The sequence below is a fragment of the Muntiacus reevesi genome, chromosome 10 (assembly GCF_963930625.1).
Source record: "Muntiacus reevesi chromosome 10, mMunRee1.1, whole genome shotgun sequence".
Taxonomy (NCBI): Eukaryota; Metazoa; Chordata; class Mammalia; order Artiodactyla; family Cervidae; genus Muntiacus; species Muntiacus reevesi.
The window spans coordinates 38,888,407-38,909,700 of record NC_089258.1 but is presented as its reverse complement, the minus strand read 5'-3'; positions in this window follow the sequence as shown (position 1 = coordinate 38,909,700).

The window sequence follows — 21,294 nt, the reverse complement described above, 5'->3', positions numbered from 1 at the left end:
ATGATCAAGAGCTAAAGCCTCCCTATTCTACTCATCTATCACTCACTGCTGTTTGGAGAGACATAGTAGATAGACAGCGATCCCCTGATGCCAGGAGTGTTCAGGGTAGAACCCTGATAACAAGCAGCCACATGGATGAGGAAGAATAGTCAGGGCAACCGTGTTCTCCATTCATTACAATTCAGTGCAAGTCAACAGAAGTTGATGTAGGGTAAGGAAATGGACTGTGGTGTTGGAGAAGACTCTTGAGAGTCCCTTGGACTGCAAGGAGATCCAACCAGTCCATCCTAGAGGAGATCAGTCCTGGGTGTTCATTGGAAGGGTTGATGTTGAAGCTGAAACTCCAATACTTTGGCCACCTGATGCGAAAAGTTGACTCATTGGAAAAGACGCTGATGCTGGGAAAGATTGAGGGCAGGAAGAAAAAGGGAAGGCAGAGGATGAAATGGTTGGATGGCATCATTGACTCAATGGACACGAGTTTGTGTAAACTCCGGGAGTTGTTGATGGACAGGGAGGCCTGGTGTGCTGCAGTTCATGGGGTTGCGAAGAGTCGGACACAACTGAGCAACTGAACTGAACTGAAGGAAATGGATGGAAGCAACAGAAATTTCACAAATGCAGATGTAGGAGAGTCTCCCCCGAATCAACCCATATGAGGGACACATGGTGGAAATGCAAAGAGAGGTGAACCAGCTACATATTTTTTAAAGAATGTTTGATAGGATTTAAGGATGTGAACAATGTAAAAGAGGGTAGAATGAAAACAAATGCATCATTGACTAGTGGAGAACTTGCAGAGAATCTCTAAGAAGGATGGGCAGGGAAGAGAGGTTAGGAGGAGCTGTTTTAAGAAAATCATGACATGTTGGTTCATGATCACAGTGCCTTCAGAAACTGAACTGCAGCCTACTTTGGAAACGCTGTCACATTCCAAGACTAAATGAAGGAAAATAATGACAACAGACATAAGGAAAGAAATGTAAGAAAAAAGAAAGAAACAGCAAGTTTTTTCCAAACTGTCTACAAGTGGTCAAAGATACAGTGAGTTCATAAGTCTCTCTTATTTCCACCCCCAGCATTTCTGCCAAGCATACCAAATAGACCCATTTGTCACTGTGTCTGCATAATATCGGGATAAGAGTGTACTGTTCGCTTCCTTTAGCAGAGGTCACTGGCAAGAGTGTCTCCAAGATTGTCTGAAGGAAAACAAATGAGCAAGCCCCCAAATTGGAGGTGGGGTGCTCTGCCATGTCAGAGGAAATGCCGAGATGATGACTTTTGCAAAATTGCATTGGGTTTATCCAACACAGGACTGTTTTAATCACCGCACCGAGGGACCTGCTTCAAGGACAGATGGATAATGCATGTTGTGGAGAGCTGATGGGGAGATAGTGCGGATCCTCAAACGTCTTTGAGCGGGCTGTTAAGTGAGTGAGCGAACGTCCTTGCCCATCTGCTTGGGGGTATGGGGCTCAGAGTTTCAGAGGGAATCTCAAGGATTCCCGGTGGGCTCAGAGGAGCACTTGGGGGAGGCAAACTCTAGCAGGACTCTGGAGAGATAGAGGAGGCACGTTCTGCAAAGTTAAGTCCAATCAGGGCTTAACATTCCCCCACCCCCTCCTGCTTCCATCCACTGGGAGTAACCAGAAGGCAGATGATTGATAGGCAGTTGAACAGAGGCACTGACAGAGATACTGACCTTGCTATATTCTCTTCTCCAAATTTCCAGAATTTTTCTTCTGTTCCTAATTCCAGTGCCAAGAATTTAGGAAGGCACAAGGGGCTGGGGGGCTTATATTTATTATCAACCTTGTGAATTTAATGAAACAGGAAGAAGCCTTGCATTGAATTATTAAAGTTTGTATCCCAGGTTTGCTATGAGTTGCCTGTGCAACCATGCCCCTTAACCTCACTGTGTCTAGTTCTTTTCTTGCAGAGTGATAACAGGCATCCCTAGCTGATGACCTCTGTAAACCTAAAAGGTTATAGACAAGTATCAGTTGCTGTGACAGCGATACTTCTTTGCTAGTTGGTGTTAGGTTTTTCTTACTGAAGGGGTTGCTCTGTGACCAGAGAAATGTCATATCACTTCCCTGGGTCTTGGTTTCCTTCTTTGTAAAATGAAGTAGCACTTGATGAGTGATATGAACAATAATAATGATATTTAAGGAGTTCTCATTCTATGCCAAACTGTTCTAAGTGTTAAATATGTATTTACTAAAGAATTAGCTTATAGGGACTTCCCTGGTGGTCCAGTGGATGAGACTCCTCACTCCCAGTGCAGAGGGTCCAGGCTCAATCCCCGGTTAGGGAACTAGATCCCACATGCTGTAGCTAAGACCTGGAGCAGCCAAATAAATTAAAAAAAACCTGCTTATGTAATAGTTACAACACTGTACCGATTTGAGGTTCTCCTTCCAGGTCACACTGCGGGCAGAGCTAAGATGTGTTGTGAGATTTTGGAACTTCAGTGCTGTTTCTCTACTTTCTCTAGGACTTTACCTTGTAACACGTGGCATCAGAATAATATGGGGCCTGGACATAGATTATTTGCTGGCCTGTTCCTGAGTTCTAAGGATCTATCTTGCCCTCCAAAAAAGCCTCACATCTAGCTTGAGGAGACAAGGTTTAATCCACTGGCAGCTTCTCTTGGTGTTTACACCTGCGAGGTTAAAGGAAGAGGTATGGAAAATAGCATTTTTAGAGAAACTTTTGAGGAGGGAGCTATAGAGTCACAGACTTTTTATCAAAGATGGCAGAAACAAGAGAGCTCAGGCAGATCATTTCTCTCAATTTCAAGGTGGTGAAACTGAGGCATGGGAGAAGAGAGGTGTCTGGCCCAAGCTCACACAGTGAGATACCCGCAGGTTAGGGGCTGCATCCCTGTTCATTCCTAGCCCGTGCTTGCTCTCTGCTCTATGTGCTCAGCATTGAGTCCCTGGTGAGACCTTTCATGCACATGTAATTCAAACACAATGATGGAAATACTAATATATTTCTATTTACATATTAGAAAAATTGACTTGGATAAGGTAGAGAACCTCTATTGAAGCAAACACTTGATTAGTTGCTTAGTACAAGGTTGGGTATGCAGCAGTTATTTAACTGATAGTTCTTGAGTTCAACTGAACATTCTGGAGAACAGACATGTAACTCTTTTATTCATTACCTAACTGTCCCTTCCATTTCAGGTTCTCAGCTGAGCCTATGCTTTAAGGACATAGTTTGTTGACTCCCCTCTTTGTGAATCAACAGATGGATCACTCTTTGATGAGGAACTTAGAATCAAAAGCACTGTATTGAGTCCCTATTACTCTGCTGTTCAAAGGATGCTTTAGCATAATTCCTGGCTCATAGAAACCGTCTATCAGATCAGTTCAATTCATTCACTCAGTTGTGTCTGACTTTTTGTGACCCCATGGACTGTAGCATGCCAGGTTTCCCTGTCCATCACCAGCTCCTGGAGCTTGGCCAAACTCATGTCCATAGAGTCGGTGATACCATCCAACTATCTCATCCTCTGTCCTCCTTCTCCTCTTGCCTTCAACCTTTCCCAGCATCAGGGTGTTTTCCAAGGAGTTAGTTCTTCACATCAGGTGACCAAAGTACTGGAGTTTCAGCTTCAGCATCAGTCCTACCAATGAACACCCAGGACTGCTCTCCTTTAGGATGGACTGGTTGGATCTCCTTGCAGTTCAAGGGACTCTCAAGAGTCTTCTCTGACACCACAGCTTCCATAAGCCTCTTATCCTTCTCCATCAGAGGGCAGACAGACTGAAAACCACAATCACAAAAAACTAACCGATCTGATCACGTGGACCACAGCTGTCTAACTCAATGAAACTATGAGCCATGCCGTGTAGGGTCACCCAAGACAGACAGGTCACAGTGAATAGTTCTGACCAACTGTGGTCCACTGGAGAAGGGAATGGCAAACCACTTCAGTATTCTTGCCTTGAGAACCCCATGAACAGTATGAAAAAACAAACTACCTTAACCCATTTACTGTTAAGTGTTGCTGCTTGGAAAGTTCATAATGGCCTTTGGAGATAGATGATGACTAATGAAGAATCCTTATTTTCTCTAGGAAGCCCTCAGTAATAGTGAGATTGTCACATGAATGAATAATTATAACTTAATTGTTAATGGCAAAAACAGAGATTTCTAAAAGACATGTGGATGCTAAAAGAGAGTAGTTATTTGGTTATTCAGTGCTGTTGAAGGCAAGCTGTAAGCAGACTTCTTAAAGAGGAAATACTGAATAGGATTTTGATGGGTGAGTAGGAATAAGGAGAACTACTCCAGTACAAGCAAACTGGAAAGGGAAAGCAAGGGGCTTGGATCATTCAGAACATTCATGGAACTGCAAATAGGCCATCAGTTGTTGAACAGAAGTATATGAATGTGTCTGTGATGGACAGTGTTGAGTAGAGATGAGCCTCCATGCTAGCAAGGGGCTGATTCCTAGAGGTTATTTATCACCAAATTCAATAGCTTGGGCTGCAGAAACCTCATTGGGTTTGAAATGGGAAAGAAAAATGGTCAAATTCATATTTTAGAACTAGCAGCATATTTTATATCTAGCAGCACAGATACTAGAAAGGAGAAGGCCATATTAGGAGGCTATTAAAATAACATAGATATGATCCAGTGATCCCACTTTTGGGTATACATCCAAAAGAAATAAAAACAGAGTATCAGAGAGATAGTGGCATCCCCTTTTCATTGCACCCCCATTTCATTATTCACAATAGCCAAAATATGAAAACAACCAAAGTGTCCATCAACAGATGAATGGATAAAGGCATGTGGTTTTTATCGAATGGAATGCTATTCAGCTATGAGAAAGAAGGAAATCCTTCCATTTGTGACAATGTGGATGGACCTTGAGGGCATTATGCTAAGTGATAAACTGGACAAGAAAGACAAATACTGCATGGCAGCACTTACATGTGAAATTGAGAAAGAAAAGTCAAACGCATAGAAATAGTAGAAAATAGTAGACAGTGGTTGCCAGGGGCTGGAGGTGGGGAAATAGGGAGAAGCTGGTAGAAGTGTACAAAATTTGCAGTTACCAGATGAATAAGGTCTGAGGTTCTGGTGTATAACATGGTGACTACAGTTGATAACACTGTATTGTGTAATGCAATGTGCTAAGAAAATGGAACTTAAATGTTCTCACAAAAATATAGATAAATACGTGAAGAGATGGGTATGTCAATCAACTAGTTGGAGGGGAAATCCTTTCACAATGTATAGATATATCAAATCACCACAATGCATGCTTGAAATATCTTACAGTTTTATCTGTCAATTATACCTCAGTAAAGCTGAAACTTAAAGGGATTGTCTTCAGAAGAGACTTAGGAAAAGATATAATTTTGGTGTAACAGTTTATCTTGTGCTCACTTGAATGTGGTGGATGTTGTCTTAAACATCAGCTATTGAAATCAAAAGATAATAAACAATGGAGAGATTCAAAATTTAAAAAAAATAGCACAGACACATAAATAGCACACAAAAAAATAGATAAAAGAGACCTGAATAAATTATAGAATGGGGGGAAAACAGACAGAAATTTAAGAAACAAACTTGACAGTATGTGGGGAGGGTTTGGTGTAAAAGCTGAGGGGGTGTGAGTGGGTGCTGCTCCCCAAGGTGTGATGACATGGGTATCTTAGCTGACTCCTCAGCCCTCTTTTCCTTCCTGGGCAGGTACTCAACTGCCCCGTCTTCGGGGGTGCTAAAAGGCTGTCACAGCACCGCGGTACTCTCTCCAGAATCAGCGAAGAATGGGGATCCTGGCAAAAATCTTCCTCCTGCCCCTCTCAATCCAGTTGTGTTTATCACTTGAGCTATTTGTCTTTGCCGAGTGAACACGACCATCTGTTACTATAACCCAACTATGAAAAAGAGACGCTTTTATTTTTCCCCGTGTCATTTTGCACCGCTTGGGTAACACCTCAAGGAAGAAAAAAGGCAGAAAGCAACAACAAACGGCATCTGTGATGAAAAGCGGGAGGCTCGTCCTCCATCCCTTACGCACTTTCGCAGCTAGCCACATAAAAGCGCCGGCAAGATGTGTGGTAGTATCCGGGCGGACTCGCATACGCTGTGCACACATATTGGGTCCCTCGCAGACCCCATTTTGTAGAGTGACTTTTTTTCTTTCCTTTTAAATCTTTTCACCTGGCAACAAATAGATGTGTGTAAAAGCATGCTCCAAGGTCTGACTCTCCTTAACACATGGTACCTAAGCCGGGATTCTTTAACCTGTCACCTAAACCTCTCTGAAATACAGACTCAATCCACGTTTCTCTCAGAACCTCCACTTCCTCTCCTGAGGAATGGAAAGACCACACCAAATGCAATTACCTGTAGTTCTCAGATCAGGTTATGCTCTTCTCCACATCGCCTCTCTTAGCCCAGAATATCCTTTCCCTGAGCAGAGTTCCAAAGAATAGCCAGGAGACATAAGAAAGCCTTCCTCAGTGATCAATGCAAAGTAATAGAGGAAAACAATAGGATAGAAAAGACTAGAGATCGCCTCAAGAAAATTAGAGATACCAAGGGAACATTTCATGCGAAGATGGGCTCAATAAAGGACAGAAATGGTAGGGACCTAACAGAAGCAGAAGATATTAAGAAGAGGTGGCAAGAATACACAGAAGAACTGTACAAAAAAGATCTTCACGACCCAGATAATCATGATAGTGTGATCACTCACCTAGAGCCAGACATCCTGGAATGTGAAGTCAAGTGGGCCTTAGCAAGCATCACTACGAAGAACAAAGCTAGTGGATGTGATGGAATTACAGCTGAGCTATTTCAAATCCTGAAAGATGATGCTGTGAAAGTGCTGCACTCAATATGTCAGCAAATATGGAAAACTCAGCAGTGGCCACAGGACTGGAAAAGGGCAGTTTTCATTCCAATCTCAAAGAAAGGCAATGCCAAAGAATGTTCAAACTAGTGCACAATTGCACCCATCTCACACTCTAGTAAAATAATGCTTAAAATTCTTGAAGCCAGGCTGCAGCAATACATGAACCGTGAACTTCCAGATGGTCAAGCTGGTTTTAGAGAAGGCAGAGGAACCAGAGATCAAATTGCCAACATCCACTGGATCATCAAAAAAGCAAGAGAGTTCCAGAAAAATATCGGTTTCTGCTTTATTGACTATACCAAAGCCTTTGACTGTGTGGATCACAATAAACTGTGGAAAATTCTGAAAGAGATGGGAATACCAGACCACCTGACTTGCCTCTTGAGAAAGCTGTATGCAGGTCAGGAAGCAACAGTTAGAACTGGACATGGAACAACAGAATGGTTCCAAATAGGGAAAGAAGTACATCAAGGCTGTATATTGTCACCCTGCTTACTTAAGAGTTCATCATGAGAAACGCTGGGCTGGAAGAAGCACAAGCTGGAATCAAGATTGCCGGGAGGACTATCAATAACCTCAGATATGCAGATGACACCATCCTTATGGCAGAAAGTGAAGAAGAACTAAAGAGCCTCTCAATGAAAGTGAAAGGGGAGAGTGAAAAATTTGGCTTAAAGCTCAGCATTCAGAAAACTAAGATCATGGCATCTGGTCCCATCACTTCATGGGAAATAGATGGGGAAACAGTGGCTGACTTTATTTTTCTGAGCTCCAAAATCACTGCAGATGGTGATGGCAGCAATGAAATTAAAAGATGCTTACTCCTTGGAAAGAAAGTTATGACCAACCTAGACAGCATATTAAAAACCAGAGATATTACTTTGCCAATAAAGTTCAGTCTAGTCCAGGCCATGGTTTTTCCAGTGGTCATGTATGGATGTGAGAGTTGGACTATAAAGAAAACTGAGTGTTGAAGAATTGATGCTTTTGAACTGTGGTATTGGAGAAGACTCTTGAGAGTTCCTTGGACTGCAAGGAGACCCAACCAGTCCATCCTAAAGGAGATCAGTCCTGAGTGTTCATTGGAAGGACTGATGTTGGAGGTGAAACTCCAATACTTTGGCCACCTGATGTGAAGAACTGACTCATCGGAAAAGACCCTGATGCTGGGAAAGATTGAGGGCAGGAGGAGAAGGGGATGACAGAAGATGAGATGGCTGGATGGCATCATCGACTCGATGGACGTGGGTTTGGGTGGGTGGACTCTGGGAGTTGGTGATGGACAGGGGGCCCTGGCGTGCTGCGGATCATGGGGTCGCAAAGAGTCGGACACGACTGAGCGACTGAACTGAACTGAAGACCCTCTCGACTCTCAGCGCCAGCCCCACCGACCCGGTGGTTTCCACCCCGTAAGGACACGCAGTCTCTCTCCCTCTAAAGGACCTTTCCTCCACCCCTGCCCCACCGCCCCTTTACCTGGTCACAAGGAAGATATCAGCCTAAGTGCCACTTCTCTGGACAGCCTTTGCCAGCTTCACTGAGTTACATCAAGCTTCACTGTACTTTCCTACTGTGCAGTAACGGCAGCAGTCTGTAATGATACATGTATTTGTGTATTGGGTTAATGTCCATCTCCTTCCTAGACTATAACCCGCCCCCACCCCGAACCAAATGCTCACCACTGTCTCTTCAATGACTCACATAGCCTGGTCCACAGTAGGAGCCTAAGAATTACACAATAAACAAAGCACTAAGAGGAATGAAGGGATTAAGGATCAACGTGAAAATCTTATTCATTCCTAGAGGTCATGTTGAATGCCACCTCCCCTGTAAAGTCCTTGTCTTCTGGTTCCTTTGACCCACAGCTTTAAAACGAACATGCTGAAAGTGATTTCTCAGTCCTTTGACTATTCAGAATGTGGTTTCTGTCATTTCTCTTGTGAAAAGTTTGGAGGCCGGCTTCTACCGCAATAAGGGTGCAATGTTTTCGAATTCCTGATTAATGACAGAAACTAAAGGAAAAGCTTCTCTAAGGAAAACTGGGCTTCCCTCTTATATTCAGGGATTAGACAAAGATTTGGCTTCTGAAAGCTTTTGTGGCCTTACGCACTAACTAGAGAGCTCTAAAGCATCGCTGAGGTATGCTCAGACTCTGTGTACCTATTGAAGTGCTTCAACTTAAAGGATCCGTGATCCACAGAAAGGAAGTGAGTCATAGCAAGTTAATGGCAGAGTCTGGTTGAGACCCAGGTCTCCCAACTGCCAGCTTAATGCTTTCTTAAATATTCTGTGTTTATTGTCATATGAAAATGAATAGATATGGCTAAGAGAAAAGAGAAAGCTTATTTACTTTGCTCAACTGGAATGCACTCTTAAAATGGGACAGGCCTAGACATTATTTATCCAGGATGGTGGATTCCAAGTTTCATAAACCAAATCTTCTTTCCAAAAGCTAGCGGGGTGATTCTCTATGAAGTTGCAGGGAATCACTAAATTAGCCACATACATCACCCACTGACATGCTCCTGGGATGACACAGCAGCAGGAACAAGAAGCCTCGAATTTCGGTGTCATTAATAACCAAAAATGACTTTATGAAGCAGAATATTAATGGAAGACTTTAACAATGTTAAGAGCTTAAAATTGCTTTGGAATAAGTACATATTTTACTTGAATATATGTGTGTGGAAGAGGTGGTAATTGAAGCTGTCTTAGGCTTAATCCATTTTAGCAAGATAGCAGGGTTTGTTGGGAGGAAGAAATTTCTGCTCGACCACAAACTTGCTATGTAGCCTTGAGCAAGTCCACTCTTCTTTCAGCTTCACCATTTGTAAAATTAAGCTCTTAGATCAGCTTGATCGGTAGTATCTCCATAAAAAATCCAGCCTTTGCAGTTCATTTGAGTACGTAGAAAAGACCGATAAGGTGAAAGGCACAGTACTAGGTATATTAGATACAAAGGTAAACAAACCAAGATTCCTGTAATCAAGGTGGTCAGAGACTAAAGAACATGGCTGATAACTTATAAATAGCCAACTTAAGAGAGTGTTGGAGAAGGGAATGGCAACCCGCTCCAGTGTTCTTGCCTGGAGAATTCCATGGACAGAGGAGCCTGGTGGGCTACAGCCCATGGGGTCACAAAGAGTCGGACATGAATGAGTGTCTAACACTTTTTCACTTAAGTGAGTGGAATAGAAAACTATAGAAAATAAAAAAAGAAAAAGAAAACTATGGAAAACTCAAATAAACCATATTAGAAAGGAAAAAGAACTTATGATTATGGGCAGAGAGGTGTCATTTGTTTTTTAATAAATTTTTTTTACTCATGTATAGTTGATTTATAGTATATTAGTTTCAGATATATGACATAGTGCTTCTATATTTTATAAATTATAATCAATTTAGATATTATAAAATAGGTACTATTCTCTGCTGTACAGTATATCCTTGTAGCTTATTTATTTTATACAAAGTAGTTTGTATCTCTTAATCCCTTACCCCTATTTTGCCTGTCTCCTCGCTCCTTTCCCCATTGGTAACCACTTGTGTGTTCTCAATACCTTTGAATCTGTTTTTATTTTGTTATATTCATTCATTTATTTTTTTAGATTCCACATATAAGTGAAAACATTCAGTATTTGTCTTTTTCTGACTTATTTCACTAAGACTGATACCCTTCAGTTCCATCCATGTTGTTACAAATGGCAAAATTTCATTCTTTGCCTATGGCTGAATAATGCATATATATATGTGTGTGTGTATATATGTATATATATATACATATATCACCTTTTATATCCATTCAGCTGTCAATGGACACTTAGGTTGCTTCTATATCCTGTCAAGTATAAATAATGCTGCTATGAACAATGGGGTGCATGTATCTTTTCAAATTGTGTATTAGCTGCTCAGTCATGTCCAATTCTTTGTGACCCTGTGGACTATAGCCCACCAGACTCCTCTGTCCATGGAATTCTCCAGACAAGAATACTGGAGTGGGTTTCCATTTCCCTCTCCGGGGGATCTTACCGAACCAAGGATCAAACCCAGGTCTCCTATATTTCAGGCAGATTCTTTACTGTCTGATCCAGGGAAGCCCTAGGGAATCTCAGAATTATATGAAAATTCAAGATCAGGGAAAATTTGAACCATGCAGATCCTATGCTCTTATCAATTAGAAACACTGATTCAAAATATGACTGTGAGCTTCCTAGCAGTCAAAAAGGGATAAAAAGTCAAAAGGGTATTGACTTTGCACATAAGAACAAATTTATAGAATTTGAGATGTATGCCACTGAGGTCTGAGTCACACATGGAAATGAGTGATGTTTAATTAATATTTTTAACATCAGAAAAGACTGTTTTTAAAGTTCGTTACAAGCAGTGCTTCTTCTTTTGTCCCTCTTTCATTCATTTTTGAGATGTGAGAGTGTCTTTGAGTTTTATATAGCAAAAAATAAAAATAGGAAAAGAACAGATGGGCCATTTAACTCAACTATCCATTTCTGATTAGGGTAAGCCATTCGTGTGTGTGTGTGCGTGTGTGCGCTAAGTCATTTCACTCTGTCCGACTCTGTATGACCCCATGGACTGCAGCCCGCCAGGTTCCTCTGTCCATGGGATTCTCCAGGCAAGAACACTGGAGTGGGTTGCCCTGCCCTCCTCCAGGGGATCTTCTAGACCCAGGGATTGAACCTGCAATTCTTACGTCTCTTGCATTGGCAGGTGGGTTCTTTACTACCAGCACCAACTGGGAAGCCCAGAGTGTGCCATTAAATGCTATTAAAAAGAAGTTGAAAGGCATTTTGGATCTTCAGCTCTTGTCATAACTCATAGCCTTTCAAGGATGGAGAGAGGCATTAGTCTGTGCATTTACTGATGTAGTAGGAGTGCTATTGGATCAGTGACTACCTTATTAGAGGCCAGTTGACACTTTAGAGGTTATATCTGAAGACTAACAGATCTTCAGATATCAACACATTTATGTCACCCTAGTGCTTCTCAAGGCTGGTCCTACTATTACCAGCATCTGTAAAAGTTGACTAGAGTAGTCACCAGCCCTACCTCGGATTAAGGAGTCCAAACCTACATTTTAACAAGATCCCAAGGGATTAGCATGCACATCAAAATTTGTCATTCTCTTAAACTGTTCTGACCGTTACTTTCTATATCTGAACTTTTCCCCATGTTTTTTTTAAAAGAAAACGAGATATAAGCTTTAAGTGAAGATGGCTTTAAGCTTTTATAAAATTTCCAGAGAGCCTCTACATCCCCAAAGATTAAGAACCACTGCATGGTCAAACACCAAGATCCAATGTAATGGCACTGACTATTCTAGGAAGCGTTCAAGTTACTATTTTCATTTTCTTTGGATATATACCCAGCAGAGGAATTGCTGGATCATATGGTAGTCCTATATTTAGTTTTTTGAGGCCCCTCCATACTGTTTCCCATAGTAGTGGCACCAATTTATATTTTTACCAACAGTAATTAGGGTTTCATTTTCTGAGAGGAGTCTTTTAAATGGATGAAAGAATATGATGCACACCTCTGCTAATGAACATTAAAAGATCTAGAAAGTTACTTTCTAAATAAATATAAATTATCAAGATTGATATAAGTGTATGTCAAAAGTCTAAAATGCATAGAGACCATGCAAGTGATGTCAAAATCATCCAAGTAATACAGAAACAATACAGAGCTCAGAGTGTTTAATGGAGAGATTTTTAAATCTATAAGAAACATAGTTTCTATGTAAGTTTAATAGTTCTTAAGCACATAAAAATAAGGGATGGTTTTTTATTTGTCTAATTTGTAATAAACACTATACTTATTCCAAAATGTGAGAAATACAGCATATAATTTTACCTACCCCTAAATAGAAATTAGCATGAGGGAAATATTATTAAATCAGAACCATGAATTCTAGTAATAGCCATATGATGAGGACAGGTGATTTCTCACACAGACAATAATGATTAAAACTGGACACAATTTTTAACAATATCTGAAGACACTGAAAAATAACAAAGAGCAGTTTAAACTGGAGAAGAGCATGTATTTCAAAGACTGCTACTGTACCAAAAAGAACTGTGATGTTGGGACTTTCTTACCTAAAAGTGTTGACCATACCACACAGGTCTCCAAAGGCAGAGAAGTAGAAATCTCTTAAGGTATTAGAGGGCAGGCATGAGAGCTATTTAAAGACCAAGAATGGACTTCTCTGGTGACCCAGTTGTTAATACTTCATCTTCCAGAATCTGCCTGCAATGCAGGACACTCAAGTTCAATCCCTGGTTCAGAAAGATCCCTTGGAGAAGGGAATGGCAACCCACTTCAGTATTCTTGCCTGGAGAATTCCATGGACAGAGGAGCCTGGTGGGCTACAATCCATGGGGTCACAAAGAGTCAGACATGACTGAGCAACTAACAGTTTCCAATGCAGGGGATGTGGGTTTGATCCCTGGTCAGGAAGCTAAGACCCACATGCCTCACAGCCAAAAAACTAACAAACAAACAAACAAACAAAAAATAAACGAAAAGAAACAGAACCTAAAAAAAGAAGCAATATTATAATAAATTCAATAGAGACTTAACAAACGGTCCACATTAAGAAATCTTTAAAAATAAATAAATAAAACAAACAGAAGATTAAGGGAGAAATCTTAATTCATGAGAATCACAGAGAGAACAAGTGCCAAATAAAATCTAAGTATAAAATCTGCACCAAACTTTGGCTGGCCACTAAATTATGTAGGTATGAGAGGTTCTCAGAGAACATGTCTAGAAAATCCCAATAGCTTGAAGCCAAAAATTAAAAAAAATGAACCAAGATATATCAATTGTTGTCTACCACAGGAAGAGCAAAATCAGTTTGACTACAGCTAGGTCCATGGGGTCTCAGGGTGTTGGGCAAGACGAACTACTAAACAGCGGTAGCCAAGTTTACTGCCTGTTAGAGCTGACACAGCAGGGTTCAGAATCCCCGTAACACGCTACCCTCATGCTCAGTTTTCAACCCGAAATTACCCAACATGCAAAGAACCAGAAAGTAGGCCATTTTGCAAGAAAACAAACTAGAAAACCTAGTCAATAGAAACTGACTATAAGTGTATTCAGGTACCGGATTTAGCAGGCAAAGATATGAAGGCAACTAGCACAAATGTTTCCAAAGATTTAAAGTAAAATAAATTTGACAAATTAAAAGAAAGTATGGTATTCATGAATAGAAATGAATTGTTAACACAGAAATAGAAGAGATAAAAAGGAATTTTTAAAATTCTATCTTTGAAAAGTGTAACAACTGAGACAAAAAATAAAAATTAGCAGACAGGTTCAACAATAGATTTGAGATAGCAGAGGAAAGAATTGGTGAATTTGAAGAACGATTTCTGGAAATTTTCTAGTCAAAGTAACAGAAAGGAGAAATATTGAAAAAAATACAAAAGTACCACAGAGACATATGGTCAATATCAAGCAGACCAACAATTGGACTCCCAGAATGAGAAGATAAAAAGGAGCAGCAAATATTTAAAGATATAATGTCAGATTTCCCCTAAGTTTGTTGAAATAATCCTTAATTTTCATATTCAAGAAGTTCAACAACCCCCAAGGAATATATGGATGAAAAAACAAACAAACAAAACCAACACCACATAAGCTACTAAAACCACTGAAAGTCAAAAATAACAGAAACAAAAGCAGAATCAGCATAAAACAACATACTGCAAAGTGGGACACAGTAACATAATTAACATCGGAAGGAAAGCCAGATATTGGATTAAATATTTAAAGTTCTGGAAGAATTAAAAAAAAAAACAAAACTAAAAGTGTCACGAGGACATTTTCAGATAAATAAAACTGACACAAGCCATTGTTACCAGACACAATTTAAAGAAATGCTAAAAAAAAATAAAAACCTCTTAGGCTGAAAATTAAAATCAGCTTGAGACTTGTATACACAGGAAGGGATAAAGAACACTGGAAATTATATACACAGTTGTCCCATCCCTGTATCAGCAAGGGACTGGTTCCAGGAGCCCCGGAATATACCAAAATCTGCAGACATTCACATCCCACAATCGGCCCTCCATATCCACTGTTCCACAGCCACAGATTCAACTAACTCTGAATTCAACCAGACACAGACCATGTCTTACTGTACATATTTATTTAAAAATATTTTAAAAAATCCACTTATAAGTGGACCAAGTCAGTTCAAACCCATGTTGTTAAAGGGTCAACTGAATATATATAATTTTCCTTATGCTACTTTAAGTCACCCAAGAATGAGACACTTAGACAGGTTTAGATGTGATAGATTATTTTAAGGAAATGTTTGTGAAGATTTATCGGGGAGATAACTTGAGTAGGCAGAGAGTCTTCAGACTCGGGTGCAGGTCCAGCATTGGTGAATAGAGAGAACAAAAGAGGGAATTTGGGTAGGAAAGGCCTCTGGCGAGAGGGCTTGTCTGACTCATCCCACACTGAGCAGGAAAGTCCCACTACTAGTATCTCCAGCTCGTTCAGTCTTTGCTTTTGAGCACCAGGATGTGACCTCAGTGTTTATAGGAACAGCAGGATTGAAGAAGCCCGCATGCCTGTGTAATACACAGATATAGATGTAAGTGTGGGTGTCAATGGGCTTTCCTGGCGGCGCTAGTGGTAAGGAATCTGCCTGCCATTGTAGGAGATGAGAAAGAGGTGGGTCCAGTCCCCAGGTAGGGAAGAGCCCCTGGAGGAGAAAATGGCAACCCACTTCAGTACTCTTGCCTGGAAAATTCCATGAATAGACGAGTCTGATGGGCTACAGTCATCCAGAGGGCCACAAAGAGTTGAAAGCAACTGAATGACTGAGCATACACACACACACACACACACACACACACACACACACACACACACACACACACACATGCACACACACACACAGGTACAGATCAATATATTTTCTGTGTAGAGATCAACAGATAGATATAGATATGTATAGATCATTCCCTGATAGCTCAGTTGGTAAAGAATCCACCTGCAATGCAGGAAACCACGGTTTGATTTCTGAGTCAGGAAGATCCTCTGGAGAAGGGATAGGCTACCCACTCCAGTATTCTTGGGCTTCCCTTGCGACTCAGCTGGTAAAGAATCCACCTGCAATGTGGGAGGCCTGGGTTCAATCCCTGGGTTGGGAAGATCCCCTGGAGAAGGGAAAGGCTACCCACTCCAGTATTCTGGCCTGGAGAATTCCATGGACTGTATAGTCCATGGGGTTGCAAAGAGCTGGACATGACTGTGTGACTTTCACTCTCACTGTTCACTTTCAGCAAGTCTCAATAAGTTTAAAATAAATCAATTTATACAAAGTATGTTTTTTGATCATAAAAGAACTTGAGATCAGTAACAGAAAAATCTGAACGCTCTCCAAACACTTGAAGTTTAAATAATATCCTTCTAAACAACCAGTGGATGACAGAGGAAATTACAGAGAAATATTGAAAATATTTTTAATTTCAATATACATGAAAATATAAAATGTCAAAAGTTGTAGAGATATAATATATGAGAGATCCATGTTTACATGGGAAATTTATAGTTTTAAATTATTTATTGGATCAGAGAAAAATATCTAAAATTATTATCTAATCTTCTGCCCTAGGAAACTAGAGGAAGAGAGGAAAAGTAAGCACAAGGTAAGAAAAAAAAATAAAATAAAAAATAAAAAAGAATGGCAATATTTTTTTAATGAACAAATAATATAGAAAATCACTGAAACCAAAAGTTGATATTTTGGAAGCTAACAGGCTTCTAGCTTGACTGATCAAGAAAAGAAGAGAGGCTATTCTAATAATTAGTATGAAGAATGGAAGCAGGGAATCATTTAGATGCTATAAAAATTGAGAAACAATAAGTTAAAGTGTGCTGAGTTTCTAGGTCATCTGACTCTTTGTGACCCCATGGACTGTAGCCCACCAGGCTCCTCTGTCTGCGAGGATTCTCCAGGCAAGAACACTGGAGTGGGTGGCCATGCCCTCTTCCAGGGGATCTTCCCAACCCAGGGATTGAACCCAGGTGTCCTGCACTGCAGGCAAATTCATTACCATCTGAGCCGCCAGGGAAGCTCAGCTAATAATATGAACTAATAATGAACTAAGGAACTAATAAAATATGATGATATTATATGAAATAATACTAAATAATAATATGAAGTTAATAATATGAACTACTTAAAGCCAATAAATTTGGTGATATAAATGAAATGGACAAATATCTTTAAAGATAAGTCATGTACAAAAAGGGCAATTCTCAGGCTGTGATGCAGTAGCTTGTATAAGACCAGTCTCCCGCTGAAAACAAAAAGCATAAAAGAAGAAAGAAAAAGTTTTAAATAATTGTTTAAAAGATATAGTTACTGCAGGAAATGAGACTTGAGATTTCAGGAGTCTGGAGTGAAGAGAGTCACAGAAAGTTTAGACACCATGCAGTATCATTATTCCGCAGGGCATCTCCTATGCTTGGAACAGAGGAGGCAGATGGCCATTGCTAAATGGTAAAGAATCCAGCAGAACTTTTGGTGAACTCACAAATCTGAGGAGAAAAAAAAATTATGAATGTCAAGGTAACCAAGTCCTAGGGAGACAAAATTTTCATAAAAAAGAGAATTCACAAAAATGAGCACTATTGTTGATTTCTTCTTGAAATATGTGCTGAATTCTTGAACTTTAGAGATGAGGAAAATAGCTAGCAAAGCAGAAGCCTTTTAAAGTGGAGAACAGATAATTTCAGTCTCTTGGAGCTAACCAGGTAAAAGCTGGAGATCAGAAAGCACAACTAATAAATACCCAGGTGAGGGGCGCTAATAAACCATCCAGGATCTCAGCTGGGAATCCCTGGGAAGAGCTTTACTCAAAGACTATGGAAAGCAAATAGATTAAGCTTTATGAGAATGCAGCCCTATGTCAATCCAGTTTCCGGTCAGATTTAAGTGATCTACCACCAGTCTGCTTTCTACCAAAGTGAAAGTGAAAGTGAAAGTCACTCGGTCGTGTCCGACTCTTTGTGACCCCATGGACTATACAGTCCATGGAATTCTCCAGGCCAGAATACTGGAGTGGGTAACCTTCCCCTTCTCCAGGGGATCTTCTCATTCCAGGGATTGAACCCAGGTCTTCTGCACTGCGGGTGATTTTTGACCAGCTGAGTCACAAGGGAAGCCCAAGAATACTGGAGTGGGTAGCCTATCCCTTCTCCAGCAGATCTTCCCGACTCAGGAATCAAACCAGGTCTCCTGCCTTGCAGGCGGGTTCTTTACCAACTGAAGTATGAAGGATATGGTGAAAACTTGCCTGGTATACTAAGAAAAGGGAGTAAAAGAAAACATACTAAAGGAAGAAAGCTACTAGTGACTCATATTTAGAGGTATCAGAAATAGAATTAAAAAGAGCTATTTTTCTAGAAGTCTTCTGTGTACATTTAGGTATAAAAGTTCAGGAACAGAGATACTTAAGATTTGTGTGTTACTGAGAGAAGCTGAAGAAACCCAAATAGACAGAGAAATATATCATTTTCACAAACAATAGGATTCAATATTTTTTCTCATATTGATCTATAGGTTCATTGCAATCCCAATCAAAACCCCAGCAGTCATTTTTAAATAGAAATTGGCAAGTTAATTGTAAACGTATGTGGCAAGCCAAAAGACCTAGAATAGTTACAATTTTGAAAGCAAAGAACAAGTTACAAACATACACATTACTTGATTTCAAGTCTGACTGTATAGTTTCAAATAATTAAGGCAGTATGCTATTAGCAGAAGAATAGATTTATAGATCAGACAATAGGAGAAATGATTAAGGAATAGGCTCACATTTTATGTTCAGTTGAATTTAGAAAAAGTTTTAAAAATAATTTACTGGAAACAGTATTTTCTATAAATGTTGCTTTGAACAACTGTGTATCTCTATAGAAAAAAATAAACCTGGACCATAATAGTCACAAAATTATGTGTTTAAAATGGATCATATACACCTAAACATAAAAACTAAAAATATAAGTTTTAGAAGAAGCATTAAAAATTATTATTATGGAGCACATATTTACCACAATAGAAAAGATGGATTAATCAGATGTTTCTCTTTTCAGAAAAAGGGGTTGAAAAATAAGAAACACAGGAAGAATAAACACACACATACATATACATATATGTGTTCTGACAAAGAACAAGTGTCAGGAATATATAAATGTTCAATTCCATAATAAGACAAAAAACTTAGAAACAAAGTATTAAAGGACATTTCATAACAGAATATATACAAGTAGCCAAAAAGCAAATGAAAAGACACTCAATACCTTAAATGTAAATATACGTGTTTCTTTAAAATTCAAAACCAAGGAAAGCTAATTTATGGTGTAGAAGCCATGGTTGTGTTTACCTGAGGAATAGTGATGAGTGAGGCTACATACATGTTCACTCTTGGTTTATGTACATACGTATGTTATATCACAATCAAAAGTTTATTTAAAAATTCAAAGTCTGCTTTTATAAAGTTAATAAAGTTATTTTACAGTTTATCTCTAAGAGTAAACCACCTGAGAATAGACACAAAGTATTTTGAAGATTAATAAAGAGAAATTATTTAAATGAATTTGAGTTTGTAGGTCTGGTGTCAGGCCAACTTGAGTTTTCATCTCAGTTCTACTAGATGATAAATAATATATGTCTCAATTTTCTTAACAGAAACATTCATAATATTAATAATTGTACCTATTTCACAAAGTTGTTTGAAAGAATAAATCAGATATATTTTCTGAAGCATTGTATGTTGAAATATTATGTGGGTCGTGATCAGTAAATGATAGGTATTACAATAATAATTGTGTTACTTAATAATAACAATAAGAATAATATTGACATGAACCAAAATAATTTGAAAATAGAGTACCCATTGCACGTAGAGGAGCAGACTGATGGGTTATTTTTAAACGTTCATAAACTGATCTGAGTATATATATGAAACAATATATAATACTGGTAGCATTTCAAATCAATTGGGATTGAATGAATTGCATCATAAATCATTTTCAGATTCAAAGGCAGACAGCAAAAAGAAATAAAATTTTTGTGAGGCACACATGACAGACAAAGGGTGATATAAAAAACCTTTTCTGAACCAATGATAAAAAAAAAGATAAATACTGAACTGGAAAGGGAATCAGAGGACCCAATTAATAGAATCAATGTGCATATATATATATATATATAAAGTTTAATAAAATCTAAAAGAAAATATATAATAGGCCAGAGAGGGATTATGCAAAATTGATAAGATACTTTTTACTTATTCAATTGTCTATCAAATATCCTGTATATTTATATTACCTTGGTAAAGAAATGTTCATTCTTTTCTTTGGGGAGTATATAAAAATAGGACCTTTTTGGAGAGTCATTTGGAAATCTGTATCTAAAGGCTTAAACTTGCACATCCTCATTGATCCAGAAATTCCTCTGGTTGAAATTTACCACACAGAAATAATGATTCAGTTCAGTTCAGTTCAGTGGCTCAGTCGTGTCCGACTCTTTGCGACCCCATGAACCACAGCACGCCAGGCCTCCCTGTCCATCACTAACTCCCGGAATTTACTCAAACCCATGTCCATTGAATCAGTGATGCCATCCAACCATCTCATCCTCTGTCGTCCCCTTCTCCTCCTGCCTTCAATCCTTCCCAGCGTCAGGGTCTTTTCCAATGAGTTAACTCTTCACATGAGGTGCCCAAAGGATTGGAGTTTCAGCTCCAACATCAGTCCTTCCAATGAACACCCAGGACTGATCTCCTTTAGGATGGACTGGTTGGATCTCCTTGCAGTCCCAGGGACTCTCAAGAGTCTTCTCCAACACCACAGTGATCAGCATCAAAGATTTAGCTATAAAGAGAGTAACTGCCTTCTTGTTTGCAATGTGAAACTTTAGGACAAAACAGTAGTTCAAGTAATAGGAAATTGTTTCATTTGTCCAAGGAAATACTTTTCAGCATTGATGATGATATTTGGAAATAATTTTAAGGGCAGGAGATAATTTTTGTAATATACTCTTCCAGTTCAAAAAGCCAATTTAAAAACAATATGGATAGAATGCTTATATTTCTGCAAAATAAATACATATACATTTATACAAAAGACTATAGGTAGAGCCTACCAAAATGTCAACAACAGTTGCATCATAGTGCTGAAATTATGAGTAGTTTTATTTAAAACTCTGCTTACCTATTGAGATGTTTTCTAAAGGTTTTACAAGGGGTGTTTATTACTTTATAAGAAAAAAGGAAGTTAAAATATTTCAATGCAATCTATGTAAAAATAACAATGCCCATAAGGTGCTTTAGCAGTAAAAAGAAGGTTCTGTGCAAGGATAAAGA